This window comes from Stegodyphus dumicola, chromosome X2 (genome assembly GCF_044657685.1).
Source record: "Stegodyphus dumicola isolate Sdum_Otavi_A_Nest chromosome X2, ASM4465768v1".
NCBI lineage: Eukaryota > Metazoa > Arthropoda > Arachnida > Araneae > Eresidae > Stegodyphus > Stegodyphus dumicola.
Genome location: NC_140781.1, coordinates 159,071,233 through 159,086,492, shown reverse-complemented (window position 1 = coordinate 159,086,492; position 15,260 = coordinate 159,071,233). Strand labels below are relative to the sequence as shown.

At 33.6% G+C, this 15,260-nt stretch overlaps 1 protein-coding gene across 2 annotated transcripts in view; it reads right to left on the bottom strand.

Moving 5' to 3' along the window:
- LOC118181660 (mesoderm induction early response protein 1-like) overlaps window positions 1–15,260 on the bottom strand; it is a 236,979-nt gene that overhangs the window by 138,727 nt on the left and 82,992 nt on the right. The gene's annotated exons all lie outside the window — the stretch shown is intronic.

Here is a 15,260-nt window from a genome sequence, read left to right as displayed (position 1 = left end):
ATCTGAAAAGATAAGAAAATTATAGCCATTTTTAAAAGAACTCTAAATCATCATAGGAACTGGACATGAAATACCACTACATCCACTAACATTTAAAAAATAATATGATCAAAACAAATTGAAATTATCCTTAAATGCATTCATACTCAATTATATAGAACATAGCAATGGTTAATAGTGCGATTTCACAGTTTGCAAAAACATACAGTAACTGCCAGTGGCAAGTGTCATGGGTAGACCTGGCATTTGGCATCTCACTTAATGCACACTATTTTTTTTTTTACTTTGCTTTGCAATTTGGAAGACAATATACACCAATATACACTGAAGAGCCAAAACATTATGACCACTTACTCAATAATGTGTTGCATGACCCTGACCTGCAAAACAGCTGCAACTTGCTTTGGAATGGATGCTGCAACTTCTTAGGAGACGATTGGAGACAGGTTGCTGTTGAAAGATTCCATTTACATTTGGGAAGACAGATACCATGTAAGGGTGCAACTGATATGCAATTATGTTCAGATAGTCTGCAGCTTTCATAGTCTGTTCTACCACAACTAAGGGTCCTAGAGTCACCCGTGGGAATATCACACAAAGCATAATACTTCCACCACCAGCCTGTGTATTACCTACTGTACAGCTGGGGAGCAACTGTTCGCCTAGCAGAGAGCACACATTGGCAAGACCTTCTACATGATGAATAAGAAATTATGATTCATCCGAACTGTCTTCCACTTATTCATGGGTCCAGTTTTGATGTTCCCGTGCTTACTGTAGGTGTAACTGACAATGATACTTGGTCAACAGACACACACAAGTAGGTCTTCTGCTGTGCAGTCCCATATCCAACAGTGAGTTCTGAAACACTTGGTCACTGTCTGGTGCCGATTTTGCTGTGAGGGACACATCTCCGACGACCTTTTTCTTTGATGATGCATGGATGTCCAACAACTTGGTATCTATTGTTGGTTTCACTATCATTTATCCACTTTGCATAAATACTAACATTAGCAGATCATGAATAACCTACCAGTAATGCAGTTTCAGAGCTGCTTGTTCTGAGTCTTTTGGCCATTACAATCTGCCATCTATGAAATTCGCTTAGATCAGCAGGCTTTCCCATCACTCACAAAAGGAGGTACAAGAATGATTCCTTATCTTGTCAGGAGCAGCAGTTAAATACCATTCTCACTTAATCACATACCTCCACATCATTCAAACAAGTTCATTGAAAAATGTGGAGAAAGCTATGTTTTGTTAGTCAATGTTTTGGTTAGTCAGTCAATGTTTTGGTTAGTCAGTGTATAATAATATTTTAAAGGTAAGATACTTATTTGTAGATCTTGGTCATTAAGTTGATTATTATTTTTTTAACTTATTTGACAAAAAATAACTCAGCAATCATGAAGCAAATTTGCTGTAGTATTATAATACATGGAATTGCATTCTGAAGTTCATATGTTAGAATAAATTGCAAAAGCTAAGAGACTTTACTTTTCTGTTTCATCTTCCTTAGCAATAACAGAAATAAAACTCTGAAGTTTTCTTTCTAAATAAAATATTTCCCCTTATTAATGCCACTATGATCATAATTTAATTGAAATTCATATTTTCCATACGAAAATTTTAATGGACAAAGGAATGCATAACGGAAACATGAATCAATCAAAATCTCATTATAATTTTTTCAAATACGGTGTCAAATATAAAAACTATTTCACTTTTCAAATACATTTCGCAAGATAACTGTCACCACATGATTCTTCAGTTATTACCAGTTTCTCTTTTCCACCCTAATAATCTACAATTAACACCTGTAAATTTGTATCTCACAGGAAAAAATGCAGCCCTCCAATAAGTGGTGCCTAGGCAGACTGTCACCTCAACCCCACTCAAACTACGACACTGCAATTTGCAATACTTGACAATTAGATTCCACACAGAGCTTCCTTTGGGTTTATATTTTTAGGGAAGTGGGATGAAAGCAATACTGTGGCTTCCTATTCTTTTCCACTTTCTGAGTTTTTGCTTTTCACAGTTCTTAAATCGATAAGATCAAATTTAATGCTTTTTTCTTAATAAAGATATATTTTAACTTGCAATTGGATGATAAAATAAATGCATTAAATTGTTTTTGTCCAAATTTTACACATAATAATTTCCTCTTCAAACAGCTGGTTACATTGATAATAACAACTAAATCTGAAATAACAGAAAGAACAATAAGGAAATGAATTTCATAACTTAAAGAACAAAAAAATTATCACTATGCAATAGAAAACTCAAAAATTTCAGAAATATTATTTAGTGCTAAAGTTTATCGTTGAGTGTTGACAAATCTTTCAGAGAAAAACTGAAGAAAAGAGAAATAAGCTGCTTGAATTGGATGAATTTTAAAGCTCTATTCCACCTGGAATCATGACAATTTACCTTAAAAAACATAGATTCCACTTAACACTAATTACATTTAATTATAATGCCATACTTTTTTAGCTCGTGTAAAAACTAATGATAGCAAGAAACAGATAGCAGTTGCTTCCTTTTTTTGGTAACAAATGGTTTTTGCTATAAACTTCATTAAATTTACTTATAATGCTAGGAATGCCTTTGTGAAAGACTTTAGACATGAAATAAGATTGCGTTTATCATAACATGAGAAAAATGTCATGCAGCTAAATAATATAGGACTAATCGAATAAAAAAGTCAAACTCGGTCAAATTTTATTTAGCAATAGATAATTTTTATTTACATTATTTATTGACAAAAAAACTGCCATTCTGCACACGAATTAATGCTTGAAAATTTGCACAGCAGATTTAACTGTTCTTAATAATAATATTACCCATTTCCCCAATGACACATGAAACATCACCATTTTCCCAATGAAATAACATCATTTGACACATGACAGAAAGTATATCGGGTCAAGTAATCATACGAAAATATTAAACATGAAATACAATGCAACAGTTTCAAACTAACTTGTGTTCAGTTCTAATAAACTTCTGTCCTGGGTTGATTTGCAAAAATAACATTTAAACATTAGCAAAATAGTAGCTGTTGCAGATGATCCATCTGCATCATGAGGTGCAAGTGAAATGAAAGAATCAAGTTCCCCTTCTTTTCTTGTTTTCTGCAAGGTCCTACACAGGGTAAAAGCTGCTATTTTATTAATGTTTAAATGCAGTTTTAGAACGACAACTAAGAACATTTTATTTCATTTTAACTCCCTTTTTAAAACTATTTTATCATAAAATAGGAATGAAAAATGAAACATATTAAACTGTCAGATGCATTAAATGGTTTGCATACATTTTCCCCTAATTATCATTACAGAATGATCTGTCAGTCCAGACATGTACCTTATGAGCTAGTGTGGCAGATATCAATAAATGATAAGTATGAACAAAATTTCATGATCATCCCAGCATAGCCATTTCATCAAGACTGACTGACTATAGAAAGAGTGCACCAAGACTCAAACACAAGGAAGACCAACCCAAACTGAGGTTCTGGAGCCCAGAAATTTCTCTAATGATCTCTGTAACCAAGCACGGTCGAGATCACAAGTTCTCAATTTTTTTCATATTCTGCACCTCTTAAAACTTATTCTGGCACCCCCTAAAACCCAATTTTGGGAGGGTTGCTCAAGACTCAAATTGGACTCTTTTAGTTTTCAATGATTCAGTATCATGGCCTGCAAAATCTACACCATCATCCCAATTACTGAAATGTTCCACAGTTTAGATGACTTCAGATCTGAGTTTGAAAACACAGTGCTACAAAAGTATGCATTGGGGATTTTGTACATAATCTGTTTTTCCAGTGCAAATGAAACCAAACTTCATGAAACTATTATTTTCCGCTGGAGAATCCTGATTGTTATTTCATCATAAATGTTAATAATAATTTAGGAAATACCATATTTGACGGCATATAAGATGCACTGGCATATAAGACGCACCCTTATTTAGAAGGCCACACACAAGGAAAAAAAGTTTCAATAGTCCACACGACAGCGCAGTACCGCAATAACTTAAACTATGGTTTCGTTTAGTTGTCACATTTCGTAAAAGCCAAATAAACAATCATTGAATGCAGTTACCAAACATATTTTTATTAAGGAAAATTAACAAACAGCAAGCTATTTTGAACATATGTAAATTTCAATAATGAATAAATGAATGAACGGCAAGCAATCAAACATAGTACAAAATAAAGCAGAAACAACAAAAAACACAGATTCAAGGAAAACGTTGCCTATCGTGAAATTAGACTTTAATCACTTTCAAAACCATAAAAATCCTTTTCACTATCATCATCATCGAAAACGAGAATATCGTCATCACTTCTGTTTCCGTCATCACTAGTATCACCTTCTTCGAATAATGCGTTGTCTTCTGTTCCGTCAAGAGCATTACTGATTCCGCACTTCTTAAAGGACTTAACAATTACTTCAGCCTTTACGTCCTCCCAAGATCTTTTTACTCACTCGCACACTTGTGAAATAGAGGGCCGCTTCATTCTACCTGAGGGTCTGAGGGCATGATGTGGCTCTCCTATCCACTTGTTTCATTGTTCTCACACTTTTTCCTTAAATGGCTTATTCATGGATACGTCTAAATGCAGCAATTGGCTAGTCAGTCCACCAGGAATGACAGCTGAGTTTTTAATTCTCTTGCTTTATTCTTTATGGTTTCAGTTCTATAGGTGCTAAACTGATCCAAAACCAAAAGAGAGGGTTTTCTTTAAGAGTCCACCAGGTCGCCTCGTCCATACGTTCTGTAACCACAGTTTCATTCCAGCTTCATCTATCCAGCCTTTCGGATGAACATGAACAATTACACCTGCTGGAAGTTTTTCTTTCGGATGAGTTTTTCTTTTGAATATGAAAAACGGCGGTAGTTTTGTGCCATCAGTACAACATGTTAGAACTACCGTATATTGGGTTTTTTCATGACCTGTGGTTTTTAGGGTTATTGATTTAGACCCTTTAATACTCACAGTCTTGTTGGATGGTACATCAAATCTGAGTGGAATTTCATCCATATTTCCTATTTGACCGAGCTCAAAAGAAGTTTTCTTGCATGCATTTATAACAAACCTATGAATTGTAGTATTTTTTCTTCATAATCTGCTGGCATTTTCTGTGCAATAGTTGTTTTTCTGCACATTGATAAACCTTGCCTTTTCATGAACCTGTAGCACTAGCCCTTAGACCCTCAAAAAGTTCTGATTCCCATGTCTTTCTGCAAATCCTTTGGCCTCATTGATTATCATTTTAGTTGAAACACTTATCTCAGATTTCCTCTTATCTATCACCCACATTTTTACGGCATTTTCAAGTTCAGGTCAAGATGGAGCTGGACATCAAAGGTTATGTTTTTGTTTTATAGCAGTCTTCAGTTGATCTTCCTTCAGTCGCAAAGTACATGTCATTTTTCCGGTAGGTGGTGGACCAAAATGCCTTGCTGCTGCTCTGTTTCCATGCACTTTGGCATAGTTTAACACTCAGTTTATACTGAATTGTATAGCTTAATCTCTTGTTTCCTGTAGTCATATTTTCCAGGGTAATTTTTTAAAACAAATAGTTTTAAGCATCAATACCAACACGTTTATACAGAGTAGCACCGATACCGACACGTGTATCGGCTGACTCAAAGAAAGTCTATGTAAAGAAGGAAAGGCTCCATAGACATAATGTGACCATCGAACCTGTTCAAACTTCGACATCAGCTTCGAGCTTTGGCGCTTTTTGGCGACAGATATTTCACACATGCGCAAAATAATTATGGCAGATGTAGAAAAAGTTATGTGTGTCTAGACCTTTATCCGGGCTAAAAATAGCATTCAGTATTGAAAGTTAACCTGTGTCCTTCACGTATAAGACGCAGGTATCTTTATTGAGACCAAATTTAGGGGAAAAAATGCGTCTTATATGCCATCAAATACGGTATAACCTAAAATTATGTACAGAGTTGATTAGAAGAAAAATAACAATAGGTAAGTCACACAACATAAGTGTACTCGCTATTTATAAGAGACCGAAGAGAAATGAGCAGGCCATGAGAATAGAATCACTCAGAATAATACTAACACTTATTACATTGCCAAATATGATTGATGTTAACTACATGCATGGAAAAATCCGTTATTGATGCATGCATAGGAAACACGTTTTGCCCACACACGAATATCATGCATGTAATTTCTAAGCAAAAAATGGAAATATTATCTCGCACATCAAGAAAGGTATTTTGCAGCCCCTAGGGGTGTGAGCCCCTATGTTGGGAAACCCTGGTCTAGATGAATTGAGTGACGTTTTGTCCTTCAGATATTAATCATTGCCTCCAATACTGATTAGACATCTGAAACTATGCAAATCACTCAATATTCTATTCATTATATCAACAATGGCAACCAATAATCTACCCAGATGCCTCTACTCAACATGATCACTAATCAAAACTATATGTTTTATCTGGATGACAGCAGATTGTCACTAGTTACCTTCCAAATGACATCAAATTATTCATTCCCATAAGTTTCAATACCAAATGTAACATGATCAAAGTATGTGTGCTTAGAATCAATACATGAAACTATAAATACTCAGCGTAATGTTATTAATGACTGGTCAGTATTGAATCTTTGAACATGCAGTTCATCTCCAGTTAATATTTCTTTTCAGCAATGTTGCACTTAGAAAACTGGCTGATCAACTATGTGTCAACTGGTAATTCTGGTGAAGATGAATGTTTCCACAGCAAGACAACAGATTTTCATTTCACTCATTGCTGACCCAGAATTGGGCTGAGGAACATTTGATGAAATTTAGAATTTTTACAAGTATTTACGATCACCAGATATTAACCAAATCAAATTTTGTAAAACTTTAGCAATCTGCCAGCATCAAGAATCCACTACCATCCATTCCAGCAAATCTGTGCATTGGTTTTGAAAGTGCGTGTCTTATGAGAGAAAAAACACACTTGATGCATTATGGGTTTCAAACTGTAGCAAGTAACAGTAGTCAAGAGCAGTCCTATTCATTATTAACTCTTACAACAGAAAACATCTAAATGCCTGAGCAAGTAAACCTTAATTTGTTGCCTACATGCTGATACCCCTGCCAATCTTGCTAACATATCACTCATTGATCTTTAAGCATGATGAATGAGTTATTAATAATTCTTTTACAGGTCCTCTTCTGTTGAGTGTAAAAACTTCCCAAGTACAAGATTTTTATCTAGCTGATTTCATTTTCATCATATAATAAGAAAATTTTGTCACACGGTTACAAAATGTTTACATGAAATTTTTTTAAATTCACATTTTGACTGAAAGAGAAATAAATGCCATATTTTGCGATGAAATAAATAATTTCTATTTTACAGAATGTGACGAATATGATACAAATGAAAAGCAACTGTTAACTTATAACTGCCTTAATGAAATCAAAGTTTATTCATCAAAAATTTTGTTCTGGAAAGCGAAGAAATTCTTAGTATGACAACTTAGAATTAATTTGAGCCAATAGTGTAAATAATGACAATATACAACTTAAATCATGTATTTCCTTCCAAAACGAGCATTTTTCTGATCCACAGATTTTAAGATTGCCAAAACAAGTATAAAATTTTCTTTTCTGGTAAAATGAAATGAACTCATAAAAAATGCTTATGGATAAGATGTAAAGGAAACTGTGATTAATTGAAGCAGGTAATTATTTTCAGCAAGTGCATAGATTAAACATAATGTTTATTGGCCTACTGTAATCAAACATAAAGAATGCTGGTTTTAACAAGAGCGCATCACAGCAGAGTCCCATATCCAAAAAACTGCATACTCTGCTACACTTGTACTTAAAATATGCAAAATGCATTCATCTGTCAACTTAGGGCTGGTAACTGCCTATTTGCTTTCAATAAATGGGATGATCTCCAACATTTGCATCTGTTGCCAAGTGTAAATACCCAATGCCTTGGCATCTACCTTCCTTCTTCCATGTTTAAAAAGCAGCTCCTTGTAAAAATTGAATGTGTAGCGCTATTTCAGAAATATTCCCCAGCCTTCATGAAATAATCTGGCTATTATTACAGTTGCTTAAATGAGTGACCTTCCTCATTATACAATGTATCAGTATTATTAGTTGCTGTTAAATAATATCCCCAACTTGTCATATACCATCTGTATCATTCAGGCAAGTCAAAATTACCTGGTCCAAATTATCTATCCATGTTAGCATTATTTATGTGTGCTTTTATCTAAGCAGACTTTTACATGGAAGTTATATTATGATAGTTATATCAGCATTCATAACTATGTGATATGTGACAATACAATAGGGCTTTTGTTGTGGAATGCTCTTATATAGCTCAAAATTTTGAAACTTATTATTATTATACAAATTGTTAATTCAGGAAAAGTTATGACCAGAAACAATTGAATCGTTCAATGCTCTCATTCACTTCTGAATTGCCCTGAGATGCTTCCCAAAAAATGCCATTGTTGCATGAATATTCTACATCATTAAATATGTGATTGTTATATGGTACTGGGCAATTCTTCAAAAACTTAAGTTTGAAATTTACAACTTTCCAATTGTAACCATTATCAAGAGAGACCTGTATCTTATATTTAGAACAATTAAAAAAATCAGCATTTTTACTTAAAAGTAATGACACTGGAATGAAAAAGAAAGAGAGAGAGTCTAATTAGAATTACAGAACTTTCAAGAATTAAAACTTCAATTTAAGTGCCATGCACATCCACATATGCAAAAGGAGTTCCTATAACTGTTCAACAGATGTGACTTGAATGCTGCTGCTGAAACATGTTGGTTAATTTGCCATTTTTACTCTTTATTATATCTTTTAACTCTTGGCACACAAATAAATTAGATTATATATTAAATTCAACTCTTAATCGGATTACTACAGCACACACAACTGATGTTCATATAATGAACTATCTTGTCCTACACAAAAGGAATGTTAATCTTGTCCTACACAAAAGGAATGTTAATCTTGTCCTACACAAAAGGAATGTCACACTCCCATTAGTTTCAGATAAAAAAAACTACAGCACAAGACAATAAATTATTGTTTACTTTATTATCAAAAACGGCATTAGCAAATAAAATAAATATGAAATTTAAGAGAACAATATTTATATCTAAAATAATATTTAAAGTAAAAACAAAAGAAATCCTTTAAAAAAAACCCTCTTTCTAAGCTATGTAAGTCATTAACATTTATTTCTTGTGGAAATCGTTGCTTGCTTTTTATTGTATTTTAGATTTCTTTTCAACATAAAAATAACTTTCAGCATAAATCTCAAAAAATGTAAGTGTCAATAGCATTTACAACAGTAGTGGCACTAAGTAAATATCATCTTCATCCAATGATGGCATGGCATCTTTCTGTGCACAACAGAAATTATGTCATTTCAGACAAACTTTCCATTATTCTATGTCTAGTCAATCACAATATGATGATCAAAAGTCATTTTTCTATCATCATTCTTTAGAATACATTTCTTTAGAAATTTCGAGTGCCATTACCGCTTCTTCCAGACTTTTATCATTGACTCACTGAACTATAAGAAAATATCAGCAACATTATGTCGAAATTTTTATTTGCACTTCAAAACATGCATGATGGAATGGCACCATGCCGTTTTGAAAAAGTGCAAAATCTGTAATAATAATCTCTTCATAAATTTTCCTTTTATTCACAGCAGAAGTAATTTTCATCAGAGATAGTTTCCTTTAACTGCATTTGAAAATTAAGATGATCCCTCAATCGAAAGGCTAAAGAACATGCGGCAACAGTACATCTCCAGTGCAGTAATAAAGGAACTTTCTCAGTGGAACTAATTTGGCAAGGAATGACTATTTCAGAAATCCTGTAGATTGGTCCACACGACATTTTCTCCTATCTTATTGACTTACTTTCTGCTCCGGGAACTCTTACACCACTGGCACGTCTATTTGCTTCTATCAAATCTTTTCAGTAATGTGTTAGTTAATTTTCACTGTTGTTAAATTGTTGAGTATTAATTGTTAAATTTATGGCTGGCACCAATTAATGGATCCGACTAATTTATTCAGTTAATTCTAAACTTTAAAACTTTTGAGCACATGCCAAATATAGATGCAACATTTGGGAGTAAATATTTCACTGTTATGGCCTTCAAAAGCACTGGTTTTATGATGTGGAGCATAATTTTCAGTTATGTTAGATATTTTTCGGTACTTTTGTACAAATATCTATTCAAACAATGCAATGATTTCTATAAAGTGCTTGATCAATAGGTTACTTCTGGCAAGGTTTTAATGCATTTAAAGCACCCACACAATGTCAGCTAGATTAGCCTATTACTGCAAGTGGAATTAATCTACGGTATTAAAAAAAAAACTCACACTGATGGTGTATTTTATTCATAACTTGGATGAAGGGTGCAAAATTACAGTTACCTGAAGATAAGGTACTGCGAATACTTTGTGACTTGCATTAAACCAACAGATAACCCTAGCCTTAAGAAGCTACACAAAACTTTATTTTTGTTTCAAAGTAATTTAATGACCAACTTTAATGGCATTATGGATTTCACCAAACCTTAATTGAAAAGACAAACATTATAAAAAAAAAAGTATTGTGATAGGATTGCAAGATCACTAAAACTACTCAGATTAAGAGATCATGTACACATGCATGAGAAAGTGGGGACATCATAGGAAAAGCAGAAAGACAAGGATTATGAAAACAAATGGAAGAACTGTAAGAGTGAACAGAAAAGATATTCTTAAAGGAACTAATTGAAAAGATTTCACAGTATGACAGAATAGTTATCAGAATGAAAGCAGCGAAGGCAACGATATAAATCAGCATGAATCTGAGATTACTGGGAATACTCCAAATTTAGATGTGCCTGTACATTCTCCTGCAGGAAATCTTGAGAGATGTGTCACCAAAATTTTTCAACTTTTTTACAAATAAAAGAAACATTTTAGAAATGCCTCTTCATAACATAGTGGCATTTGCTATCAGCATTAGCATTCTTATTTATCAAACATTTTTAAAATATGCTTTTTATTTCTTTCACTGTTTACATCAATGAATTTCTTCTGATCTGTAAGAAGAGATGGTTATTGGAAGTAACAAATTCAAAATAGTTTCAGTTACTTTCCTTAATTTTCACTTTAAATAAAATATATATACAGTATAACTCACTTAAGAGGCTATCACTTCTAGGGATGCAAGCGTGGCTATGCAGGACAGTTCCGAGAAACGAGATTCTAGTAGCACTACTTTAAGCGGGAGGCTTCTGAGAAAATCTTCGTCTAGCTAGGAGGAACATGTCCCAGCTACAAGGAACATTTTTAAACTTTTCCGAAAATGTTCCGGCTGGAGACGTGTTCCTCAAACGTTCAACCAATCAGACGAAAGTTCTGCTTCTGAAGGATCATGGGTAACTTTCAATATAGCGATGGCTTTCACTGTGAAGCCATGGACGGTGGAAATAGAGGCCGATTTAATTATTGCTTCGTAGTAATATAACTGAGTCATTTTAAAAATGTTTATATATTAATCACATATATAATTGTGGAAATTTCAGAGTTGACAGTATTTTACGATGTTCATGGAGTTCTGATTTGTTTACAAATTTTTCGTCGCCAAAAGTTTGCCAAATTTGTTGTATTTCATGCTAATCGTGTATTATGACTGTTATATAATAGATTTTTATTTCTTAAATTTAAGTTGAATAATTTTTTTAAAATCTGTTTGTACATGCGTGGCTTTTCTCCTAATTACTTATCTTTTAAATTGTTAATTGCATAATCAGTGACATATTTCAAACAGCATAAAAGATGCATAAAAAAGAAAAGCATAGCTTATGTAATAATGAGAATACTCATTAAATTTTTCTATTATTTTCATGTTATTAATGAAATACTTTTTGAATTATAAAAACATTAGAAACTATACTTTTATTGTAAATGCTACATATTGAAACATTGGAAATTTATGCATTTATTATTATGCGTGATGAAAAATATTTGTATATACTGATGCTAAAGCAAGGTTTAAAGTTTATAAAATTAAACATTTAGCAGTAGTAGCAATAAAAGCTCCCTGAGATTATATGTTGTGCAGACATTGAAGAGAATAAAGAGGTTTCAAACTTAACCAATTTATTAAGAATAAAAAAAAAAAAAAAAAAAGAATAAATTTAAACAGTATCAAAGTCTTAGAAAAAAAAATATAATATAACCATCATTTTCAAACTTTCATTCATCAAATAACATTTTACCTGGTCTCCAAAAATACTGGCATTCAATACAAACAAAATGTCCTAAACAGAAATTATGCAGTCTCAAATGAAATTGGCTACACATTCAATAAGTCCATGATCAATGGTCAAGAAAGCACCTGAAATTTAGACTAAGTTCTTGAAAGCACTTAAATCCGGCCTAACTCCGCTTACAGTAGTTGAACATGAGGAATCGCCGCTAACTTATTTTAAATGCCGCCTTGAAAGAAGAACATGGATGCCGCCCACGGCAGTCACTCACATTATAGCTTCTGGAACTTATTCAGGAATAGTCATCTTGTGGACAGGAACCAAGGAACTTATTCATCAGACTGCACGCATCCTTCAAAACACCCAAGAGCCAGGAAAGCAGAACTAGAAGGGCTGAGCTTGGATCTTGGATCATATCTTTACTGCTGGCTTTAGCTACTAGGAGCTCTTACCAGTATATTATCATTTTACCATAGGCCATAAAGTTAAAAATTTAAGAGGTGTATTTAAAATACACCACGCCCGAAGGCGAAATCAATAAATGAGAGAACTCATAAAATAAGTTTTGCTAAATTGCATGGCATAGCATGGGTGATTATATACGTAAATGGTGGCGAGAAGCGAAATGAAAGTCTAAGCTTCTGCGTGAGTCAAGAAGTGCAGAAACACGTGATCAGCATCAGGCATTTAGATTGGTCGAGGAGTCAGAGTTCGAAAAATGAAGTTTTTGTAGTTTTTGGCAATAAATAAATTTCGAACATAGTAAAAGCAACATCTATTTGTGAATTTAAGAGTCCTATGTCTTTTGAAACACTTGAAAATCTTCTAAACTTGCGATATAATCATTAAATGAATAGGAAACTGTAAAAGGCGAAAATGAGGTCATGTAGCTCACTAGGGCTAATGAGTGAGAATAAGCACTTGGTGTTACCGAACTTTGATTTTAAAACACATGATACGAAATAGTAAAAATAAAAAGTAAAGGTAAAAATCTTGGTTAAATAAGTAGTAAAACGAAGAATTCATCGATGAAAAATAAAGTCCTAATTTTGCAAAGTTCATCTTTCTTGAATATTAACTGCAAAGGAATATTAATTTTTAGTCCAAAGGGATTTGAATCCCGAAGGACTATTAGTTTCGTTTTGGCATTCGGACGGATAAATGTCGGTTCACTTTTCAAACTGTTGCCATAAAATGTTAAGAGTCCTGCATTATATTTGAAGAAATTAAATAATGAAAATCTGCGTAAATGTATGTATATTTCTCACATTGTCATAAAATAACGGTACATAGAGTCATCGAATTTTGAATAACGTAATCCTCCAACGAATATGAGCATGTGGAAGACCAAATTTGAAATTTGAAATTTGTTTTATGATCGATTTCCTATTTTTTAAAACTTTGACGAATTTTTGATTAACAAACTCAAGGATTTCAAAGCGAGCAATGGCAACGTTGTGCAGAAAAAACATTTTTACCTCCAGCGCGTGAGTCTCTGTATCGGAAATTCTAAAGATATGCTCGTTTTAAAACTATTTTGCGATATTGCTGTTGCACTGGATCTTATGGTTTAAGTGCAAGGAACATGATATTTAATAAAGAAAGGTAACACACAAAATGTTAAAAAACGCCCCTTTGGACGTAATTTAAAATCTGAAACATTTCAGATTTCCCCCCCCCATATTATATACACTACCACCACTTAGAATTGTGGTGGATCGTTCGAGGTCTTTTCACTACGTTCTCAATAGTAGGGTCATAGTCTGTAAGCGATTTAATAGCTTCATAAGGAGAATTTCTCATATCTTCAAAGAAGTTGTGTGCAGAAATTAGGATTTGGTCGTGAATTGGATTGATATCCAGGTCTTTGTGAATTTGAGAATTTCGCACGAACCAGGGTACGTTCACTATGCTACGTAAGATTTTGTTTTGAAGTACATTTAATTTTTGTCTGCCTAATTTTCGGGCAGTAGCCCAGGCTGGAACTGCATAGAGGATTATTGGTCGAATAAGTGAGATGTAGATATTTTTCTTGGTATGGAGGTTTAACTTAAGAGTTTCTTCCAATTAATGAGTAGAGAGCAATGAAAGCAGCATTAGCCTTATTTGTAACATATTGAATATGATCTTTGAAATTTAGGGTTTTGTCAATATAGACACCTAAGTATTTATAGGAGTTGGCAACAGGAATATCTTGGTTATTGAGTCGGATATTTATATTCACTGGGATATTTTTTCTGTATCTGCGAAAGAGAACTACGCAGCATTTATCAGTATTTAGTTTGATTTTCCAGTCTTGACAAAATTTGTTAATAATGTTGACTTGGAGCTGAAGTTTCTCTAAAGCATTATTTGGACTTCGTGAACTGGTGAGGATGACTGTGTTGTCGGCATATTTGAGTATATTAGAATGAAAAGGTAGAGGCATATCATTTATGAATATTGTAAAAAGCTTCGGTCCTAAAACACTGCCTTGAGCTACTCCACTGTAAATCACTTTTTTTGAAGAGATTGCTTCACCACAGCGCACTTGAAAAGTACGATGTTTAAAATAAGAATGCATAAGCTTAATAAAGCTGTTTGGTAAAAGGAAGTTAGATAGCTTATGAAGTAAGCCAGCATGCCACACTCGATCGAAAGCTTTTTCGAAATCGAGGAAGCATGCCGCTACTCCGTTCTTTTTTGTAAATTCTTGGGCAATAAATTCAACTAAATTTAATATTTGATGTGTGGTATTGTGGCCTTTGCGGAATCCAAATTGATGCTTGTTTATTAGATTAGGGCATTCTAGATGATTGGTGAGCCGAGCACAAAGTACTCGTTCGAAAACTTTTCCATGCGCTGGCAGAAGACTGATGGGTCTGTAATTTTTTGCTAGCTTTGGATCTTTTCCTGGTTTCGGGATCGTAACAATGATCGAATGTTTCCACTGCGATGGAAAGTAGCT